Source organism: Nothobranchius furzeri, chromosome 13, assembly GCF_043380555.1.
Source record: "Nothobranchius furzeri strain GRZ-AD chromosome 13, NfurGRZ-RIMD1, whole genome shotgun sequence".
Lineage (NCBI taxonomy): Eukaryota > Metazoa > Chordata > Actinopteri > Cyprinodontiformes > Nothobranchiidae > Nothobranchius > Nothobranchius furzeri.
Genome location: NC_091753.1, coordinates 16,764,454 through 16,784,709, shown reverse-complemented (window position 1 = coordinate 16,784,709; position 20,256 = coordinate 16,764,454).

Sequence of the window (20,256 nt, the reverse complement as noted above, 5' to 3'; positions counted from 1 at the left end):
CATGCTCCCAAAGCCCCGCCTTTTTGCAAAACCTTCCAGTACTGGAGACCAAGTGACCTCAACTTGCCTGCTGCTATTTACCAGAGATTCCTGGTGATTGGGTAAAAGGAGTCCAATAAGGAGCTGTGAAAAAAAGAGTGGCGTGGCGAAAGGTCAAAGTTTGAGGCTTAGCCACGCCCACACCTTTATACTTATTTAAAATCCGACGGTTGAATTTTTTCCTCTATGTCTTAAGACTATATAGCAGAAGTTTGAAAGTGATTGGTGAAAAGGGCGACGGAGTATCACTCTCCAAACAACGTGTGTGAAAACCACTAAATCGCGCACTTGGACCAAAATGGCCGACTTCCTGTGCGACTTTGCACTTGGCTTCAAGAGACTTTTTTGTAGGTCCTGAGACACCACATTAGTGTACCAAATTTCGTAATCCTCAGTCAAAGCATGGCTTGGGGCTGACAGTTTTAATGGTCCTAGGGGGCGCTATTTCAGAAAATAGGCCACGCCCACCAGATGTTCACATCAGATCTTTTGGGGGGCCGGACTAGGATCACTCACAAGAAGTTTCGTGACGATATCTTTGGAAATGACGAAATGAGAGGCAAACGTAAGGCCACGGCGGTACGCCTGAATTCGCCGCGCCGCCACAGCCCCGCCCTCTGCCGAAAACTCCCATAAAGTGACGCCAAGCAACCCCCACTTGTCTTGAGTTACCAGCTACAAATTTGTGGTGATTAAGTGAAATGGGGCAATTTGGGACCTTTCACAGTAAAACTTGATCTTTTTGGTCCTGAGGGGGCGGGGCTTGTGTGATGTCATCATCCGACCATTCAATTTACTTTGTGGGTGGATGACGAATGACCACAGAAAGTTTGGTAACTCTATTCCATTCAGTTATGAAGTTATAGCAATTTAAATATTTTTGGCGAGTAGTCAAACTTCGAGGCCTGGCTCCGCCCCTTCAACATATACGAAAACTCAGAATCCTTATCTCATTTTGTTCGCCCATCCCTTCTGAGCAATTTTACACAATTTTTGAGACGATCGTGCGAAAAATGATCGAGCAATCCAATCAGAAACGGACCCTAAAAACGGCAAAAACGGCAAAAAATCGCCATTTCAACCCAAAATGGCCGACTTCCTGTTTGATATTGACCATGGTTGCAAGAGACTTTTCTGTGCGGACTGTTGAGTACTACAAGTGTACCAAATTTCATAACTGTACGATAAACTAAGCTTTATGGAGAGGGTTTTTTTTCACTTTGTAGGGGGCGCTGTTCAGCCATTTTCTTTGCGATTTTTTTGGGACCTTTAAAATATCAAATTTTTCACCAGGCCTGACAAGTGTGCAAAATATTGTGAGTTTTGGGGTATGTTAAGGTCCCCAAAAAGCTGTTCAAAGGGGGCACGGAATAACAAAAAATAATAATAATCAGAGCAAAAACAAGAGGCCTTCGCAGCGCTTTCGCTGCTCGGGCCTAATTAAAGCTGCAAGCAGCGTCGTTCGGCCCTCGCAGCTCCGCGCCGCTCCGGCCTGGCCGGCAGCCCGGGGCACCAGGGCACGTCCGCAGAACACAAACGTCGACCACCCCAACACCAGAAACTGCTAACGGCCACCTTGTCCGCAACTCACCCTGACTCAGCATCCCCTTTGAGCCCACCATTATATTTTATGTCTCACCACTAGGGAATCCTCTATCTTTACCACACTGGTGGTGTGATGACAGTGACCAACTTTAATGCTATTCTGACCATGTTTTTTAAAGTTATCGAAGGATAACGTTATCTAGGTGGCGCTGTGACCAACTACAGAAAAGTCCCATTGAGGTCAGCTTTGGTGACATTATATAACATTCACCAACCGTTTGTGCCTCATTGGCTAAAGGGCATGATTGTTCATTGCCATATTCAGTTTCGGGCAGATCGGAGGTTGTTAGTGGAAGTTACAGTCAAACGTAAGGTCACGGCGTCACGCCAGAATTCGCCGTGGCATCAAAGCCCTTCCCTTTCTGAAAAGCTATCAGATCTGAATGGTCATTACAACATCATGAAGACAGTGCATGACCTTAGTGTCATGTTGACTAAAGTAGAGAGGACAAATATGGGCATTTCACCATTAAAAAATAGACTTCCTGTAGTCAGGGGGCGGGGCATAGGTGATGTCAGCTGTCCACATTGTCATTGTCTTGAGATGTGGTCAATGATCACACAGACGGAGTTTGATATAGATCTGATCATGCACATGGGAGTTGTTAAGTCAAGTAATGTAATGGCGAAAGGTCAAAGTTTGAGGCTTAGCCACGCCCACACCTTTATACTTGTATAAAATCCGACGGTTGAATTTTTTCCTCTATGTCTTAAGATTATATAGCAGGAGTTTGAAGGTGATAGGTGGAAAGGACGACGAGACATCATTCTCCTAATAACGTGTGTGAAAACCACTAAATCGAGTAATTGGACCAAAATGGCCGACTTCCTGTGCGACTTTGCACTTGGCTCAAAGAGACTGTTTTGTAGGTCCTGAGACCCCACATTAGTGTACCAAATTTCGTACTCCTCAGTCAAAGCATGGCTTGGGGCTGACAGTTTTAATGGACCTAGGGGGCGCTATTTCAGAAAATAGGCCACGCCCATTTGATGTTCACATGAGATCTTTTGGGGGGCCGGACTAGGATCACTCACAAGACGTTTTGTGACTGTATCTATAGAAATGACGACATGGGAGGCACATGTATGGTCACGGCGGTACGCCTGACTTCGCCGCGTCGCCACAGCCCCGCCTTCTGCAGAAAACACCCATAAAGTGACGTCAAGCAACGCCAACTTCTCTTCAGTTACCTGCTACAAATTCGGGCTGATTATTCGACAGGGCGAATTTTGGAAAATTTCCCAGTAAAACTTGACGTTTTAAGTCCTGAGGGGGCGGGGCTTGTGTGACATCATCCAGCGACCATTCATTTGTCTTCGGGGGGCGATGACGATTATCCATAGAAAGTTACTTTAACTGTAATTCTTTCATTTGTGAAATTATAGCAATTTGAATTTTTTTGGCGAGTGCTCGAACTTTGAGGCCTGGCCCCGCCCCTTCAGTATTTACGAAAAGTCAATTTTATTTTCTCATTTGAAGCGTCCATCGCTTCTGTTCGATGGCACACTATTTTTGAGACTATGGTACGAAAAATGACGAAACTGTTCAACCAAATATAGACCCTAGAAATGGCCAAAACGGCTAAAAATCGCCATTTCAACCCAAAATGGCCGACTTCCTGTTTTATATTGACCATGGTTGCAAGAGGCTTTTTTGTGCGGACTGTTGAGTAGTACCAGTATACCAAATTTCATAACTGTACGATAAACTAAGCTTTATGGAGAGGGGTATTTTTCACTCTTTAGGGGGCGCTGTCGAGCCACTTTTTTATCAACTTTTACATCGCCAGTGAAATACGTAAATTTCACGCACTTTCTATATTGGGCCAGAATTTGGTGACTTTTTGGATATGCTAAGACCCCCTAAAGGCCACCCAAAGACGCGGAAGAAAAAAGAAAGCGTAATAATAATAAACGGAGCAGATACAATAGGCCTTCGCAGCGCTTCGCTGCTCGGGCCTAATAATTAAAGCTGCAAGCAGCGTCGTTCGGCCCTCGCAGCTCCGCGCCGCTCCGGCCTGGCCGGCAGCCCGGGGCACCAGGCTACATTTGCGAAACAGAAACGTCGACCACCCCGACACCAGAAACTGCTAACGGCCACCTTGTCCGCACCTCACACTGACTCAGCATCCCCTTTGAGCCCACCATTATATTTTACGTCTCACCACTAGGGAATCCTCTATCTTTACCACACTGGTGGTGTGATGACAGTGACCACCTTTAATGCTATTCTGACCATGTCTTTTAAAGTTATCGAAGGATAACGTTATCTAAGGGGCGCTGTGACCAACTACAGAAAAGTCCCATTGAGGTCAGCTTTGGTAACATTATATAACATTCACCAACAGTTTGTGCCTCATTGGCTAAAGGGCATGATTGTTCATTGCCATGTTCAGTCCCGGGCAAATCGGAGGCCGTTTCTAGAAGTTACAGACAAATGTAAGGTCATGGCGTCACACCAGCATTCACCATGGCATCAAAGCCCCTCCCTTTCTGGAAAGCTATCAGATCTGAATGGTCATTACAACATCATGAAGACAGTGTATGACCTTAGTGTCATGTTCACTAAATTAGAGGGGACAAATATGGGCATTTCACCATAAAACAATAGACTTCCTTTTGTCAGGGGGCGGGGCTTAGGTGATGTCAGCTGTCCACATTGTCGTTGTCTTGAGATGTGGTCAGTGATCACACAGACAAAGTTTGAAATAGATCTGATCATGCACTTGGGAGTTATTAAGTCATGTAATGTAATGGCGAAAGGTTAAAGTTTGATGCTTAGCCACGCCCACACCTTTCAACTTTTGAAAAATCCGACGGTTGAATTTTTCCCTCTATGTCTTAAGAGTATATAGCAGAAGTTTGAAGGAGATTGGTGCAAAGGACGATGGAGCATCGCTGTCCAAACAATGTGTGCGAAAACCACTAAATCGAGTATTTGGACCAAAATGGCCGACTTCCTGTGCAACTTTGCACTTGGCTCCAAGAGACTTTTTTGTAGTTCCTGAGACACCACATTAGTGTACCAAATTTCGTAATCCTCAGTCAAAGCATGGCTTGGGGCTGACAGTTTTAATGGCTCTAGGGGGCGCTATTTAAGAAAATAGGCCACGCCCACAAATTTCAGCTGTCTATTTCTCTTGGGGGTCAGACTAGGATCACTCACCAGAAGTTCCGTAGCGATATCACGATAACTGAAGAAATGAGAGGCAAACGTATTTCCATGGCGTGATGGCAATTTTCGCCATGCTCCCAAAGCCCCGCCTTTTTTTGAAACCTGCCAGTACTGGACGCCAAGTAACCTCAACTTGTCAACTGCTATTTAACAGAGATTCCTGCTGATTGGGTAAAAGGAGTCCAGTAGGGAGCTGTGAAAAAAAGAGTGGCGTGGCGCCAGGTCAAAGTTTGAGGCTTAGCCACGCCCACACCTTTCAACTTTTGAAAAATCCGACGGTTGAATTTTTCCCCCTATGTCTTAAGAATATATAGCAGAAGTTTGAAGGGGATTGGTGAAAAGGGCGACGGAGCATCACTCTCCAAACAACGTGTACGAAAACCACTAAATCGCGTGCTTGGACCAAAATGGCCGACTTCCTGTGCGACTTTGCGCCTTGCTCCAAGAGACTTTATTGTAGGTCCTGAAACACCACATTAGTGTACCAAATTTCGTAGTCCTCGGTGAAAGCGTGGCTTGGGGCTATTAGTTTAAATGGTCCTAGGGGGCGCTATTTCAGAAAATAAGCCACGCCCACATATTTCAGCTGTCAATGTCTCTTGGGGGTCAGACTAGGATCACTCACCAGAAGTTCCGTAGCGATATCACGATAACTGAAGAAATGAGAGGCAAACGTATTTCCATGGCGTGATGGCGATATTCGCCATGCTCCCAAAGCCCCGCCTTTTTTCGAAACCTGCCAGTACTGGAGACCAAGTGACCTCAAGTTGTCTACTGCTATTTGCCAGAGATTCCTGGTGATTGGGTAAAAGGAGTCCAGTAGGGAGCTGTGAAAAAAAGAGTGGTGTGGCGACAGGTTAAAGTTTGAGGCTTAGCCACGCCCACACCTTTCAACTTTTGAAAAATCCGACGGTTGAATTTTTTACCCTATGTCTTTAGAGTATATAGCAGAAGTTTGAAGGCGATTGGTGAAAAGGGCGACGGAGCATCACTCTCCAAACAACGTGTGCGAAAACCACTAAATCGCGTACTTGGACCAAAATGGCCGACTTCCTGTGCGACTTTGCACTTGGGTCCAAGAGACTTTTTTGTAGATCCTGAGACACTACATTAGTGTACCAAATTTCGTAATCCTCAGTCAAAGCATGGCTTGGGGCTGACAGTTTTAATGGTCCTAGGGGGCGCTATTTCAGACATTAGGCCACGCCCACCGGATGTTCCCATCAGATCCTTTTGGGGGTCGGATTAGGATCATTCACAAGAAGTTTCGTGATGATATCTTTAGAAATGACGAAATGGGAGGCAAACGTAAGGACACGGCGGTACGCCTGACTTTGCCGCGCCGCCGCAGCCCCGCCTTCTGCCGAAAACTCCCATAAAGTGACGCCAAGCATCCCCCACTTGTCTTAAACTACCAGCTACAAAGTTGTGGTGATTAAGTTAAATGGGGCAATTTGGGACCTTTCACAGTAAAACTTGACCTTTTTGGTCCTGAGGGGGCGGGGCTTGTGTGATGTCATAAATCGACCATTCAAATTACTTTGTGGGTGGATGACGAATGACCACAGAAAGTGTGGTAACTCTATTTTATTCAATTATGAAGTTATAGCAATTTAAATTTTTTTGGCGAGTAGTCAAACTTCGAGGCCTGGCCCTGCCCCTTCAGCATATACGAAAACTCAGAATCCTTGTCTCATTTTGTTCGCCCATCTCTTCTGAGCAAATTTACACCACTTTTGAGACGATCGTGCGAAAAATGATCGAGCAATCCAATCAGAAACGGACCCTAAAAACGGCAAAAACGGCAAAAAATCGCCATTTCAACCCAAAATGGCCGACTTCCTGTTTGATATTGACCATGCTTGCAAGAGACTTTTCTGTGCGGACTGTTGAGTACTACAAGTGTACCAAATTTCATAACTGTACGATAAACTAAGCTTTATGGAGAGGGTTTTTTTTCACTTTGTAGGGGGCGCTGTTCAGCCATTTTCTTTGCGATTTTTTTGGGACCTTTAAAATATCAAATTTTTCACCAGGCCTGACATGTGTGCAAAATATTGTGAGTTTTGGGGTATGTTAAGGTCCCCAAAAAGCCGTTCAAAGCGGGCTAAGAATAATAAATAAAAAAGAATAAACAGAGCAAATACAAGAGGCCTTCGCAGCGCTTTCGCTGCTCGGGCCTAATTAAAGCTGCAAGCAGTGTCGTTCGGCCCTCGCAGCGAAGCTGCTCGCCCTCCTTCCGCACCCCCTCCGCTCCATCCCCGACACTCTCCAAACCCAGCTCAGCGCTTCTCCATCCAGGCCGGCAGCCGGGGGCACCAGGGCACGTCTGGCAGAACAGAAAGTCAACCACCCCGACACCAGAAACCGTGAACGGCCTCCTCGTCCACACCTCACCCTGACTCAGCATCCCCTCTGAGCCCACCATTACACGTCTCACCACTAGGAGATACTCTATCTTTACCACACTGGTGATGTGATGTTCAGTCTCGGGCAGATCGGAGGCTGTTAGTGGAAGTTACAGTCAAACGTAAGGTCACAGCGTCACGCCAGAATTCGCCATGGCATCAAAGCCCCTCCCTTTCTGAAAAGCTATCAGATCTGAATGGTCATTACAACATCATGAAGACAGTGCATGACCTTAGTGTCATGTTGACTAAATTAGAGGGGACAAATATGGGCATTTCACCATAAAACAGTAGACTTCCTGTAGTCAGGGGGCGGGGCTTAGGTGATGCCAGCTGTCCACATTGTCACTGTCTTGAGATGTGGTCAGTGATCACACAGACAAAGTTTGAAATTGATCTGATCATGCACATGGGAGTTATTAAGTCAAGTAACGTAATGGCGACTGGTCAAAGTTTGAGGCTTAGCCACGCCCACACCTTTATACTTATTTAAAATCCGACGGTTGAATTTTTTCCTTTATGTCTTAAGAGTATATAGCAGGAGTTTGAAGGTGATCGGTGGAAAGTGCGACGAGATATTCTCCTAATAACGTGTGCGAAAACCACTAAATCGCGTACTTGGACCAAAATGGCCGACCTCCTGTGCGACATTGCGCTTGGCTCCAAGAGACTTTTTTGTAGGTCCTGAGACACTACATTAGTGTGCCAAATTTCGTGATCCTCAGTCAAAGCATGGCTTGGGGCTGACAGTTTTAATGGTCCTAGGGGGCGCTATTTCAGAAAATAGGCCACGCCCACAAACTTCAGCTGTCCATTTCTATTGGGGGTCAGAGTAGGATCACTCATCAGAAGTTCTGTGGCGATGTGACAATAATTGAAGAAATGAGAGACAAACATATATCCATGGCGTGATGGCGAAATTCGCCATGCTCCCAAAGCCCCGCCTTTACTCGAAACCTGCCAGTACTATAGAACAAGTGACCTCAACTTGTCTGCTGCTATTAGCCAGTGATTGCTGGTGATTGGTTAAAAGGAGCCCAATAGGGAGCTGTGAAAAAAAGAGTGGCGTGGCGACAGGTCAAAGTTTGAGGCTTAGCCACGCCCACAGCTTTATACTTATTTAAAATCCGACGTTTGAATTTTTTCATCTATGTCTTAAGAGTGGATAACAGATGTTTGAAAGTGATTGGTGAAAAGGGTGATGGAGCATCCTTCTCCAAACAACGTGTGCGAAAACCACTAAATCCAGTACTTGGACCAAAATGGCCGACTTCCTGTGCGACTTCGCACTTGACTCCAAGAGACTTTTTTGTAGGTCCTGAGACACCACATTAGTGTACCAAATTTCGTACTCCTCAGTCAAAGCAAGGCTTGGGGCTGACAGTTTTAATGGACCTAGGGGGCGCTATTTCAGAAAATAGGCCACGCCCACAAATTTCTGCTGCCCAGTTCTATTAGGGGTCAGAGTAGGATCACTCATCAGAACTTGTGTGGCGATGTCACAATGATTGAAGAAATGAGAGACAAACGTATTTCCATGGCGTGATGGCGAATTTTGCCATGCTCTCAAAGCCCCGCCTTTATTCGAAACCTGCCAGTACTATAGACTAAGTGACCTCAACTTGTCTGCTGCTATTTGCCACTGTTTGGTGGTGATTGGTTAAAAGTAGTCCAATAGGGAGCTGTGAAAAATAGAGTGGCGTGGCGACAGGTCAAAGTTTGAGGCTTAGCCACGCCCACACCTTTATACTTATTTAAAATCCGACGGCTGAATTTTTTCATCTATGTCTTAAGAGTATATAGCAGAAGTGTGAAGGCAATTGGTGAAAAGGGCGACGGAGCATCACTCTCCAAACAACGTGTGCGAAAACCACTAAATCGCGCACTTGGACCAAAATGGCCGACTTCCTGTGCGACATTGCACTTGGCTCCAAGAGACTTTTTTGTAGGTCCTGAGACACCACATTAGTGTACCAAATTTTGTACTCGTCAGTCAAAGCATGGCTTGGGGCTGGCAGTTTTAATGGTCCTAGAGGGCGCTATTTCAGAAAATAGGCCACGCCCACCGGATGTTCACATCACATTTTTGGGGGGGCCGGACTAGGATCACTCCCAAGACGTTTCGTGGCGATATCTCTAGAAATGACGAAATGGGAGGCAAACGTAAGGCCACGTCGGTACGCCTGACTTCGCCGCGCCGCCACAGCCCCGCCTTCTGCAGAAAACTCCCATAAAGTGACGGCAAGCAACCCCAACTTGTCTTCAGTGACCTGCTACAAATTTGGGGTGATTATTTGAAAGGGCGAATTTTGGGAAATTTCCTAGTAAAACTTGACCTTTTAAGTCCTGAGGGGGCGGGGCTTATGTGACATCATCAATCGACCATTCATTTGTCTTCGGAGGGCGACGACAATTGTCCATAGAACATTTCTTTAACTGTAATTCTTTCATTTATGAATCTATAGCAATTTGAATTTTTTTGGCGAGTGCTCGAACTTTGAGGCCTGGTCCCGCCCCTTCAGTATTTACGAAAAGTCAATTTTATTGTCTCATTTTAATCGTCCATCACTTCTGTTCGATCGCACACTATTTTTGAGACGATCGTGCGAAAAATGACCAAACTGTTCAACCAAATATAGACCCTAGAAATGGCCAAAATGGGGTCAAAATGGCCACTTTAGTCCAAAATGGCCGACTTCCTGTTTGATATTGACCATGGGTGCAAGAGGCTTTTCTGTGCGTATTGTTGAGTTCTACAAGTGTACCAAATTTCATCACTCTACTATGAAAAAAGGTCAAAGCGGAGGGGTATTTTTAATTTTCCAGGGGGCGCTGTTGAAACAATTTTTTACCAACTTTCACGTTGCCAGTGAAATACGTAAATTTCACGCACTTTCTATATTGGGCCAGAATTTGGTGAGTTTTTGGATATGCTAAGACCCCCTAAAGGCCATCCAAAGACGCGGAAGAAAAAAAAAGAAAGAAAAAAAAAAAGAAAAAAAAAATAATAAACGGAGCAGATACAATAGGCCTTCGCAGCTTCACTGCTCGGGCCTAATAAACAGAGCAAAAACAAGAGGCCTTCGCAGCGCTTTCGCTGCTCGGGCCTAATAATAATAAACAGAGCAAAAACAAGAGGCCTTCGCAGCGCTTTGCTGCTCGGGCCTAATTAAAGCTGCAAGCAGCGTCGTTCGGCCCTCGCAGCTCCGCGCCGCTCCGGCCTGGCCGGCAGCCCGGGGCACCAGGCTACGTCTGCGAAACAGAAACGTCAACCACCCCGACACCAGAAACTGCTAACGGTCACCTCATCCGCACCTCACCCTGACACAGCATCCCCTTTGAGCCCACCATTATATTACACGTCTCACCACTAGGGCATACTCTATCTTTACCACACTGGTGGTGTGATGACAGAGACAAACTTTAATGCTTTTCTGACCAGGTTTTTTAAGTTATTGTAGGTTAAATTTATCTAGAGGGTGTTGTGACCAACCACAGAAAAATCCCGTTGAGGTCAGCTTTGGTTGACAAAGATGGTTTTCTGTTATTTTGACATCAATCAGACACTGTGTGTTCTTTCTAGAACCAGTGAGCTGAAAGGGGCAGAGCTACAGGGATTAAAACCAACAACCACATCAATGTGTTTGGTGCAGTCACGTGATATCACAAGCCAAGTATATTGCCATTCTGACTTTGTCTTTAGAAGTTAATAAAGTTTGAACCTATCTTGGGGTGCTGTGACCATTTACAACTAAATCCCATAGAGGTATCTTTGCTCATCAAAGATGGTTTGGCATCAATCAATTGTTGCATGTGTCATCTAGAGACAAAAGGCTGTAAGTGGGCAGAGTTAAAGTGATTTGAACAAGTGAGCACATACATGTGTTGATTGCAGTTGTGTGATGACTCCCATCAAGTTTAATATAGTTTGGAGCTTTTTTACAGAAGTAACAAAGGTTTTATCGTATCTAGGGGGTGCTGTTCCAAATTTAGGAAATATTCCATGAAGAAGTTTGTAGGTTGATAACAGTCATTTGTGTGCCGTTTGGTGTGAATTGCATCATGCATGTGTTATTAAGGGCCTAATATCTGTCAAGGGGCGGAGCTAAAGCTATATCCACCAATTACCACATGATTGTGTTGGGTTCCTTTGTGTGATGACATATGGCAAGTTTGATGCAATTACGAACTCTTCTGTAGGAGTTGTTACAGTTTTAAAGGTATGTAGGGGGCGCTGTGGTGATATTACACAACATTCTCCAACTGTTTGTGCCTCGTTGGCTAAAGGGCATGATTGTTCATTGCCATGTTCAGTCTCGGGCAGATCGGAGGCTGTTTGTGGAAGTTACAGTCAAACGTAAGGTCATGGCGTCACGCCAGAATTCGCCATGGCATCAAAGTCCCTCCCTATCTAGAAAGCTATCAGATCTGAATGGTCATTACAACATCATGAAGACAGTGCATGACCTTAGTGTCATGTTGACTAAATTAAAGGGGACAAATATGGGCATTTCACCATAAAACAATAGACTTCCAATAGTCAGGGGGCGGGGCTTAGGTGATGTCAGCTGTCCACATTATCATTGTCTTCAGATGTGGTCAGTGATCACACAGACAACGTTTGATATACGATCTGATCATGCACATGGGAGTTAAGTCAGGTAATGTAATGGCGAAAGGTCAAAGTTTGAGGCTTAGCCACGCCCACACCTTGATACTTATTTAAAATCCGACGGTTGAATTTTTTCCCCTTTGTCTTAAGAGTACATAGCAGATGTTTGAAGGTGATCGGTGAAAAGGGCGACGGGGCATCAAGGTCCAAACAACATGTGCGAAAACCAACTAAATCAAGTACTTGGACCAAAATGGCCGACCTCCTGAACGACTTTGCACTTGGCTCCAAGAGACTTTTTTGTAGGTCCTGAGACACTACATTAGTGTACCAAATTTCGTGATCCTCAGTTAAAGCTTGGCTTGGGGCTGACAGTTTTAATGGTCCCAGGGGGCGCTATTTCAGAAAATAGGCCACGCCCACAAACTTCAACTGTCCAGTTCTATTGGGGGTCAGACTCGGATCACTCACCAGACATTTTGTGGCGATGTCACGATAATTGAAGAAATGAGAGGCAAACGTATAGCCATGGCGTGATGGCGAATTTCGCCATGCTCCCAAAGCCCCGCCTTTTCTCAAAACCTTCCAGTACTGGAGACCAAGTGACCTCAACTTGTCTGCTGCTATTTACCAGAGATTCCTGGTGATTGGGTAAAATGGGTCCAATAGGGAGCTGTGAAAAAAAGAGTGGCGTGGCGAAAGGTCAAAATTTGAGGCTTAGCCACGCCCACACCTTTATACTTATTTAAAATCCGACGGTTGAATTTTTTCCTCTATGTCTTAAGAGTATATAGCAGACGTCTGAAGGCGATTGGTGAAAAGGGCGACGGAGCATCACTCTCCAAACAACGTGTGTGAAAACAACTAAATCGCGCACTTGGACCAAAATGGCCGACTTCCTGTGCGACCTTGCACTTGGCTCCAAGAGACTTTTTTGTAGGTCCTAAGACACCACATTAGTGTACCAAATTTCGTAGTCCTCAGTCAAAGCATGGCTTGGGGCTGACAGTTTTAATGGTCCTAGGGGGCGCTAATTCAGACAATAGGCCACGCCCACAAACTTAAGCTGACCATTTCTATTGGGGGTCAGACTAGGATCACTCACAACAAATTTCGAGGTGATATCACGATAAAAGAAGAAATGAGAGGCAAACGTATTTTCATGGTGTGATGGCGAATTTCGCCATGCTCCCAAAGCCCCGCCTTTTTTCAAAACCTTCCAGTACTGGAGACCAGGTGACCTCAACTTGCCTGCTGCTATTTACCAGAGATTCCTGGTGATTGGGTAAAAGGAGTCCAATAGGGAGCTGTGAAAAAAAGGGAGGCGTGGCGAAAGGTCAAAGTTTGAGGCTTAGCCACGCCCACACCTTTATACTTATTTAAAATCCGACGGTTGAATTTTTTCCTGTATGACTTAAGAGTATTTAGCAGGAGTTTGAAGGTGATTGGTGAAAAGGGCGATGGAGCATCACTCTCCAAACAAGGTGTGCGAAAACCACTAAATCGAGTACTTGGACCAAAATGGCCGACTTCCTGTACGACTTTGCACTTGGCTCCAAGAGACTTTTTTGTAGGTCCTGAGAAACCACATTAGTGTACCAGATTTCGTAATCCTCAGTCAAAGCATGGCTTGGGGCTGACAGTTTTAATGGTCCTAGGGGGCGCTAATTCAGAAGATAGGCCACGCCCACAAACTTAAGCTGACCATTTCTATTGGGGGTCAGACTAAGATCACTCACAACAAATTTCGAGGTGATATCACGATAAATGAAGAAATGAGAGGCAAACGTATTTCCATGGCGTGATGGCGAATTTCGCCATGCTCCCAAAGCCCCGCCTTTTTTCAAAACCTTCCAGTACTGGAGACCAAGTGACCTCAACTTGCCTGCTGCTATTTCCCAGAGATTCCTGGTGATTGGGTAAAAGGAGTCCAATAGGGAGCTGTGAAAAAAAGGGTGGCGTGGCGAAAGGTCAAAGTTTGAGGCTTAGCCACGCCCACACCTTTATACTTATTTAAAATCCGACGGTTGAATTTTTTCCTCTATGTCTTAAGAGTATATAGCAGAAGTTTGAAGGCGATTGGTGAAAAGGGCGACGGAGCATCACTCTCCAAACAACGTGTGTGAAAACCACTAAATTGCGCACTTGGACCAAAATGGCCGACTTCCTGTGCGACTTTGCACTTGGCTCCAAGAGACTTTTTTGTAGGTCCTGAGACACCACATTAGTGTACCAGATTTCGTAATCCTCAGTCAAAGCATGGCTTGGGGCTGACAGTTTTAATGGTCCTAGGGGGCGCTATTTCAGAAAATAGGCCACGCCCACCGGATGTTCACATCACATCTTTTGGGGGGCCAGACTAGGATCACTCACAAGAAGTTTCGTGACGATATCTTTAGAAATGACGAAATGGGAGGCAAACGTAAGGCCACGGCGGTACGCCTGAATTCGCTGCGCCGCCAAAGCCCCGCCCTCTGCCGAAAACTCCCATAAAGTGACGCCAAGCAACTCCCACTTGTCTTGAGTTACCAGCTACAAATTCGTGGTGATTAAGTGAAATGGGGCAATTTGGGACCTTTCACAGTAAAACTTGATCTTTTTGGTCCTGAGGGGGCGGGGCTTGTGTGATGTCATCATCCGACCATTCAATTTACTTTGTGGGTGGATGACGAATGACCACAGAAAGTTTGGTAACTCTATTCCTTTCAGTTTTGAAGTTATAGCAATTTAAATATTTTTGGCGAGTAGTCAAACTTTGAGGCCTGGCCCCGCCCCTTCAACATATACGAAAACTCAGAATCCTCGTCTCATTTTGTTCGCCCATCCCTTCTGAGCAATTTTACACAATTTTTGAGACGATTGTCCGAAAAATGATCGAGCAATCCAATCAGAAACGGACCCTAAAAACAGCAAAAACGGCTAAAAATCGCCATTTCAACCCAAAATGGCCGACTTCCTGTTTGATATTGACCATGCTTGCAAGAGACTTTTCTGTGCGGACTGTTGAGTACTAAAAGTGTACCAAATTTCATAACTGTACGATAAACTAAGCTTTATGGAGAGGGGTAATTTTCACCTTGTAGGGGGCGCTGTTCAGCCATTTTCTTTGCGATTTTTTTGGGACCTTTAAAATATCAAATTTTTCACCAGGCCTGACAAGTTTTCAAAATATTGTGAGTTTTGGGGTATGTTAAGGTCCCCAAAAAGCCATTCAAAGCGGGCTAAGAATAATTAAAAAAGAATAATAAACAGAGCAAAAACAAGAGGCCTTCGCAGCGCTTTCGCTGCTCGGGCCTAATTAAAGCTGCAAGCAGCGTCGTTCGGCCCTCGCAGCGCCGCTCCGGCCTGCCCGGCAGCCCGGGGCACCAGGGCACGTCCGTGGAACAGAACCGTCGACCACCCCGACACCAGAAACCGCTAACGGTCACCACGTCCGCACCTCACCCTGACTCAGCATCCCCTCTGAGCCCACCATTGTCTCACCACTAAGGCATACCATCTATCTTTACCTCACTGGTGGTGTGATGACAGTGACCCAATTTTATGCTATTCTGACCACGTTTGTTAAAGTTATCGAAGGTTAAAGTTCACTAGGGGGCGCTGTGAGCAACTACAGAAAAGTCCCATTGAGGTCAGCTTTGGTTGACATAGATGGTTTTCTGTTTTCTTGCCATAAATCAGACGTTGTGTGTGTTATCTAAAGCCAGTGAGCTGAAAGGGGCAGAGCTACAGGGGTTTGAACCAACAACCACATCAATGTGTTTGGTGCAGTCACGTGATATCACAAGCCAAGTATAATGCCATTCTGACTTTGTCTTTAGAAGTTAATAAAGTTTGAACCCATCTAGGGGAGGCTGTGACCATTTACAACTAAATGCCATAGAGGTCATCTTTGGTCATCAATGATGGTTTTCTGTTAATTTGGCATCAATCAAACGTTGCATGGGTCATCTAGAGACAAAAAGCTGTAAGTGGGCGGTGTTAAAGTGAATTGAACAAGTGAGCACATACAATGTGTTGATTGCAGTTGTGTGATGACTCTCACCAAGTTTGATATAGGTTGGAGCTTTTTTGCAGAAGTTACAAAGGTTTTTTGAATCTAGGGGGCACTGTCCAAAATTTAGGAAATATTCCATGAAGAAGTTTGTAGGTTGATAACAGTCATTTGTGTGCAGTTTGGTGTGAATTGCATCATGTGAATTGCATCATGCATGTGTTATTCAGGGCCTAATATCTGTCAGGGGCGGAGCTAAAGTGATATGAACCAATTACTACAGGATTGTGTTGGGTGCCTTTGTGTGATGACACATAGGAAGTTTGGTGCAGTTAGGACCTCGTATGTAGGAGTTATTACTGTTTTAAAGGTATGTAGGGGGCGCTGTGGTGATATCATACAACATTCACCAACCGTTTTTGCTTCGTTGGCTAAAGGGCATGATTGTTCATTGCCATGTTCAGTCTCGGACAGATCGGAGGCTGTTTGTGGAAGTTGCAGTCAAACGTACGGTCACGGCGTCACGCTAGAATTCGCCATGGCATCAAAGCCCCTCCCTATCTGAAAAGCTATCAGATCTGAATGGTCATTACAGCATCATGAAGACAGTGCATGACCTTAGTGTCATGTTGACTAAATTGGAGGTGACAAATATGGGCATTTCAGCATAAAACAATAGACTTCCTGTATTCAGGGGGCGGGGCTTAGGTGATGTCAGCTTTCCACATTGTCATTGTCTTGAGATGTGGTCAGTGATCACACAGACAAAGTTTGATATAGATCTGATCATGCACATGGGAGTTATTAAGTCAAGTAATGTAATGGCGAAAGGTCAAACTTTGAGGCTTAGCCACGCCCACACCTTTATACTTATTTAAAATCCGACGGTTGAATTTTTTCCTCTATGTCTTAAGAGTATATAGCAGAAGTTTGAAGGCGATTGGTGAAAAGGGCGACGGAGCATCACTCTCCAAACAACGTGTGCGAAAACCACTAAATCGAGTACTCGGACCAAAATGGCCGACTTCCTGTGCGACTTTGCACTTGGCTCCAAGAGACTTTTTTGTAGATCCTGAGACACCACATTAGTGTACCAAATTTCGTAATCCTCATTCAAAGCATGGCTTGGGGCTGAAAGTTTTAGTGGTCCTAGGGGGCGCTATTTAAAAAAATAGGCCACGCTTACAAAAGTCAGCTGTCTATTTCTATCGGGGGTCCGACTACGATCATTCACAACAAATTTCGAGGTGATATAACGATAAATGGAGAAATGAGAGACAAACGTATTTCCATGGCGTGATGGCGAATTTCACCATGCTACCAAAGCCCCGCCTTCTTTCAAAACCTGCCAGTACTGGAGACCAAGTGACCTCAACTAGTCTGCTGCTATTTGCCAGAGATTCCTGGTGATTGAGTAAAAGGAGTCCCATAGGGAGCTGTGAAAAAAAGAGTGGCGTGGCGACAGTTCAAAGTTTGAGGCTTAGCCACGCCCACACCTTTACACGTATTTAAAATCCGACGGTTGAATTTTTTCCTCTATGTCGTAAGAGTATATCGCCGAAGATTGAAGGCGATTGATGAAAAGGGCGATGGAGCATCACTCTCCAAACAACGTGTGTGAAAACCACTAAATCGCGCACTTGGACCAAAATGGCCGACTTCCTGTGCGACTTTGCACTTGGCTCCAAGAGACTTTTTTGTAGGTCCTGTGACACCACATTAGTGTACCAAATTTCGTAATCCTCAGTCAAAGCATGGCTTGGGGCTGACAGTTTTAATGGTCCTAGGGGGCGCTATATCAGACAATAGGCCACGCCCACCGGATGTTCTCGTCAGATTTTTTGGGGGGCTGGGCTAGGATCACTCACAAGAAGTTTCGTGGCGATATCTTTAGAATTGACCAAATGAGAAGCAAACGTAAGGCCACGGCGGTACGCCTGACTTTGCCGCGCCACCGCAGCCCCGCCCTCTGCCGAAAACTCCCATAAAGTGACGCCAAGCAACCTCCACTTGTCGTGAGTTACCAGCTACAGTTTTGTGGTGATTAAGTGAAATGGGACACTTTGGGACCTTTCACAGTAAAACTTGACCTTTTTGGCCCTGAGGGGGCGGGGCTTGTGTGATGTCATAATCCGACCATTCAAATTACTTTGTGGGTGGATGATGAATGACCACAGAACGTTTGGTAACTATATTCCAATCAGTTATGAAGTTATAGCAATTTAAATTTTTTTGGCGAGTAGTCAAACTTCGAGGCCTGGCCCCGCCCCTTCAACATATACGAAAACTCAGAATCCTCGTCTCATTTTGTTCGCCCATCCCTTCTGAGCAATTTTACACAATTTTTGAGATGATCGTGCGAAAAATGATCGAGCAACCTAATCAGAAACAGACCCTAAAAACGGCAAAAATGGCTAAAAATCGCCATTTCAACCCAAAATGGCCGACTTCCTGTTTGATATTGACCATGGTTGCAAGAGACTTTTCTGTGCGGTCTGTGCGGTCTGTTGAGTACTACAAGTGTACCAAATTTCATAACTGTACGATAAACTAAGCTTTATGGAGAGGGGTATTTTTCACCTTGTAGGGGGCGCTGTTCAGCCATTTTCTTTGCGATTTTTTTGGGACCTTTAAAATATCAAATTTTTCACCAGGCTTGACAAGTTTGCAAAATATTGTGAGTTTTGGGGTATGTTAAGGTCCCCAAAAAGCCGTTCAAAGGGGCACGAGAATAATAAAAAAGAAAGAAAGAATAAACAAAGCAAAAACAAGAGGCCTTCGCAGCGCTTTCGCTGCTCGGGCCTAATAATAAGAAGAAACGGAGCAGATACAATAGGCCTTCGCAGCTTCACTGCTCGGGCCTAATAATAAATAATAATAATAAACGGAGCAGATACAATAGGCCTTCGCAGCGCTTCGCTGCTCGGGCCTAATAATAATAATAAACGGAGCAGATACAATAGGCCTTCGCAGCTTCACTGCTCGGGCCTAATAATAAACGGAGCAGATACAATAGGCCTTCGCAGCTTCACTGCTCGGGCCTAATAATAAACGGAGCAGATACAATAGGCCTTCGCAGCTTCACTGCTCGGGCCTAAAAATAAAAAATAAACGGAGCAGATACAATAGGCCTTCGCAGCTTCACTGCTCGGGCCTAAAAAGTCTAACGTGTTGAGTCAAAACTGCTATTTTTAGCACATTTTTAGGGCCGACGTGTTGCTACCAGACGTACAGTGTGAGCAGTCAGGTCACATGCGAGAACTGGGTCGTACAGTGTGAGCGCATGACTCGTGAGATGTGCTCTGCGAGGAAGTCATACAGTTTGAGCTGAAGCTGAATGCTGCGAGTGAAAAAGTCGCACAGTGTACGCCTGGCTTTACATTGGTGATCTTCTTAGTCCCTACACCCCCAGCAAGTCCCTGAGGTCCAGTGATCAAAGACTCACTTGTTCAAGCTGACTTTTGTATGACCTTCTTCACCACTCTCTCTTTGTTCTGCTCTCCCCACCTATTCCACCTTCCTCAGGATCCACTGATTTCCCTCTTTCCTATTCACTCTCTCTCTTTCTTTACATTTTTTTCTTTTAAATCGCAATTGCTTATTTTTGCTCATTTTAAATATCTTTTTTAAACATTTTCTAAATGCTTTTTATATTTTTACATTTTTTCATTTTTTGTTTTTGTGACACGCCTCGTGATTTTTATCTTGAAAGGCGCTATAGACATGGTTTCTTCTTCTTCTTCTTCTTCTTCTTCTTCTTCATTAATGATGCGGTTTTGAGTAAGGTCTAGCTGCAGACATTGCCCAGGCAAAACATGCCCCAGCCAAACACGCCCCTATGTACAAAACACGCGTGCATGTACGAAGACGAGAACTCGCATGCGTGTTGCAACAGATGGAAATGACGGTTCAGGTAAAGACAGATTTATATTTTTACAACTTGCGAAGATTTTGTACTAGAAATTTGAACGTTTAAGACATAGTTTGATAGATAGCGCAATCGTAATTTTTTTTCTGAAACACTTTTATATAAAATTAAGCATTATTGGCAGTGGGGGAAGACGTCATGGACGCAAATTTCTTAATATAATTTTTAATGGGCTACATGCAAGCCTTTTGGCCAAAATAAACGTAACAATAGGCTGTTTATTTGACCGTTTATGACTCCTCATCTAATAAGCAGCAAACTCATGATTTTTTTATTATTAAGCTCCTTCTAGCTGTTCCGAATGCACGTTTAAAAAGCCGTGGAGAAAGGGCTTTCTCTGTCTGTGCACCGAAGCTGTGGAACACATTACCACTGCTAGTGAGGCAAGCACCAACAGCTAGCATTTTTAAATCACGCTTGAAAACTCACTACTTCAACCTAGCTTATACCACATAATTATGAACTTCACTGACATCTGCATTGTTTAAAAATGGA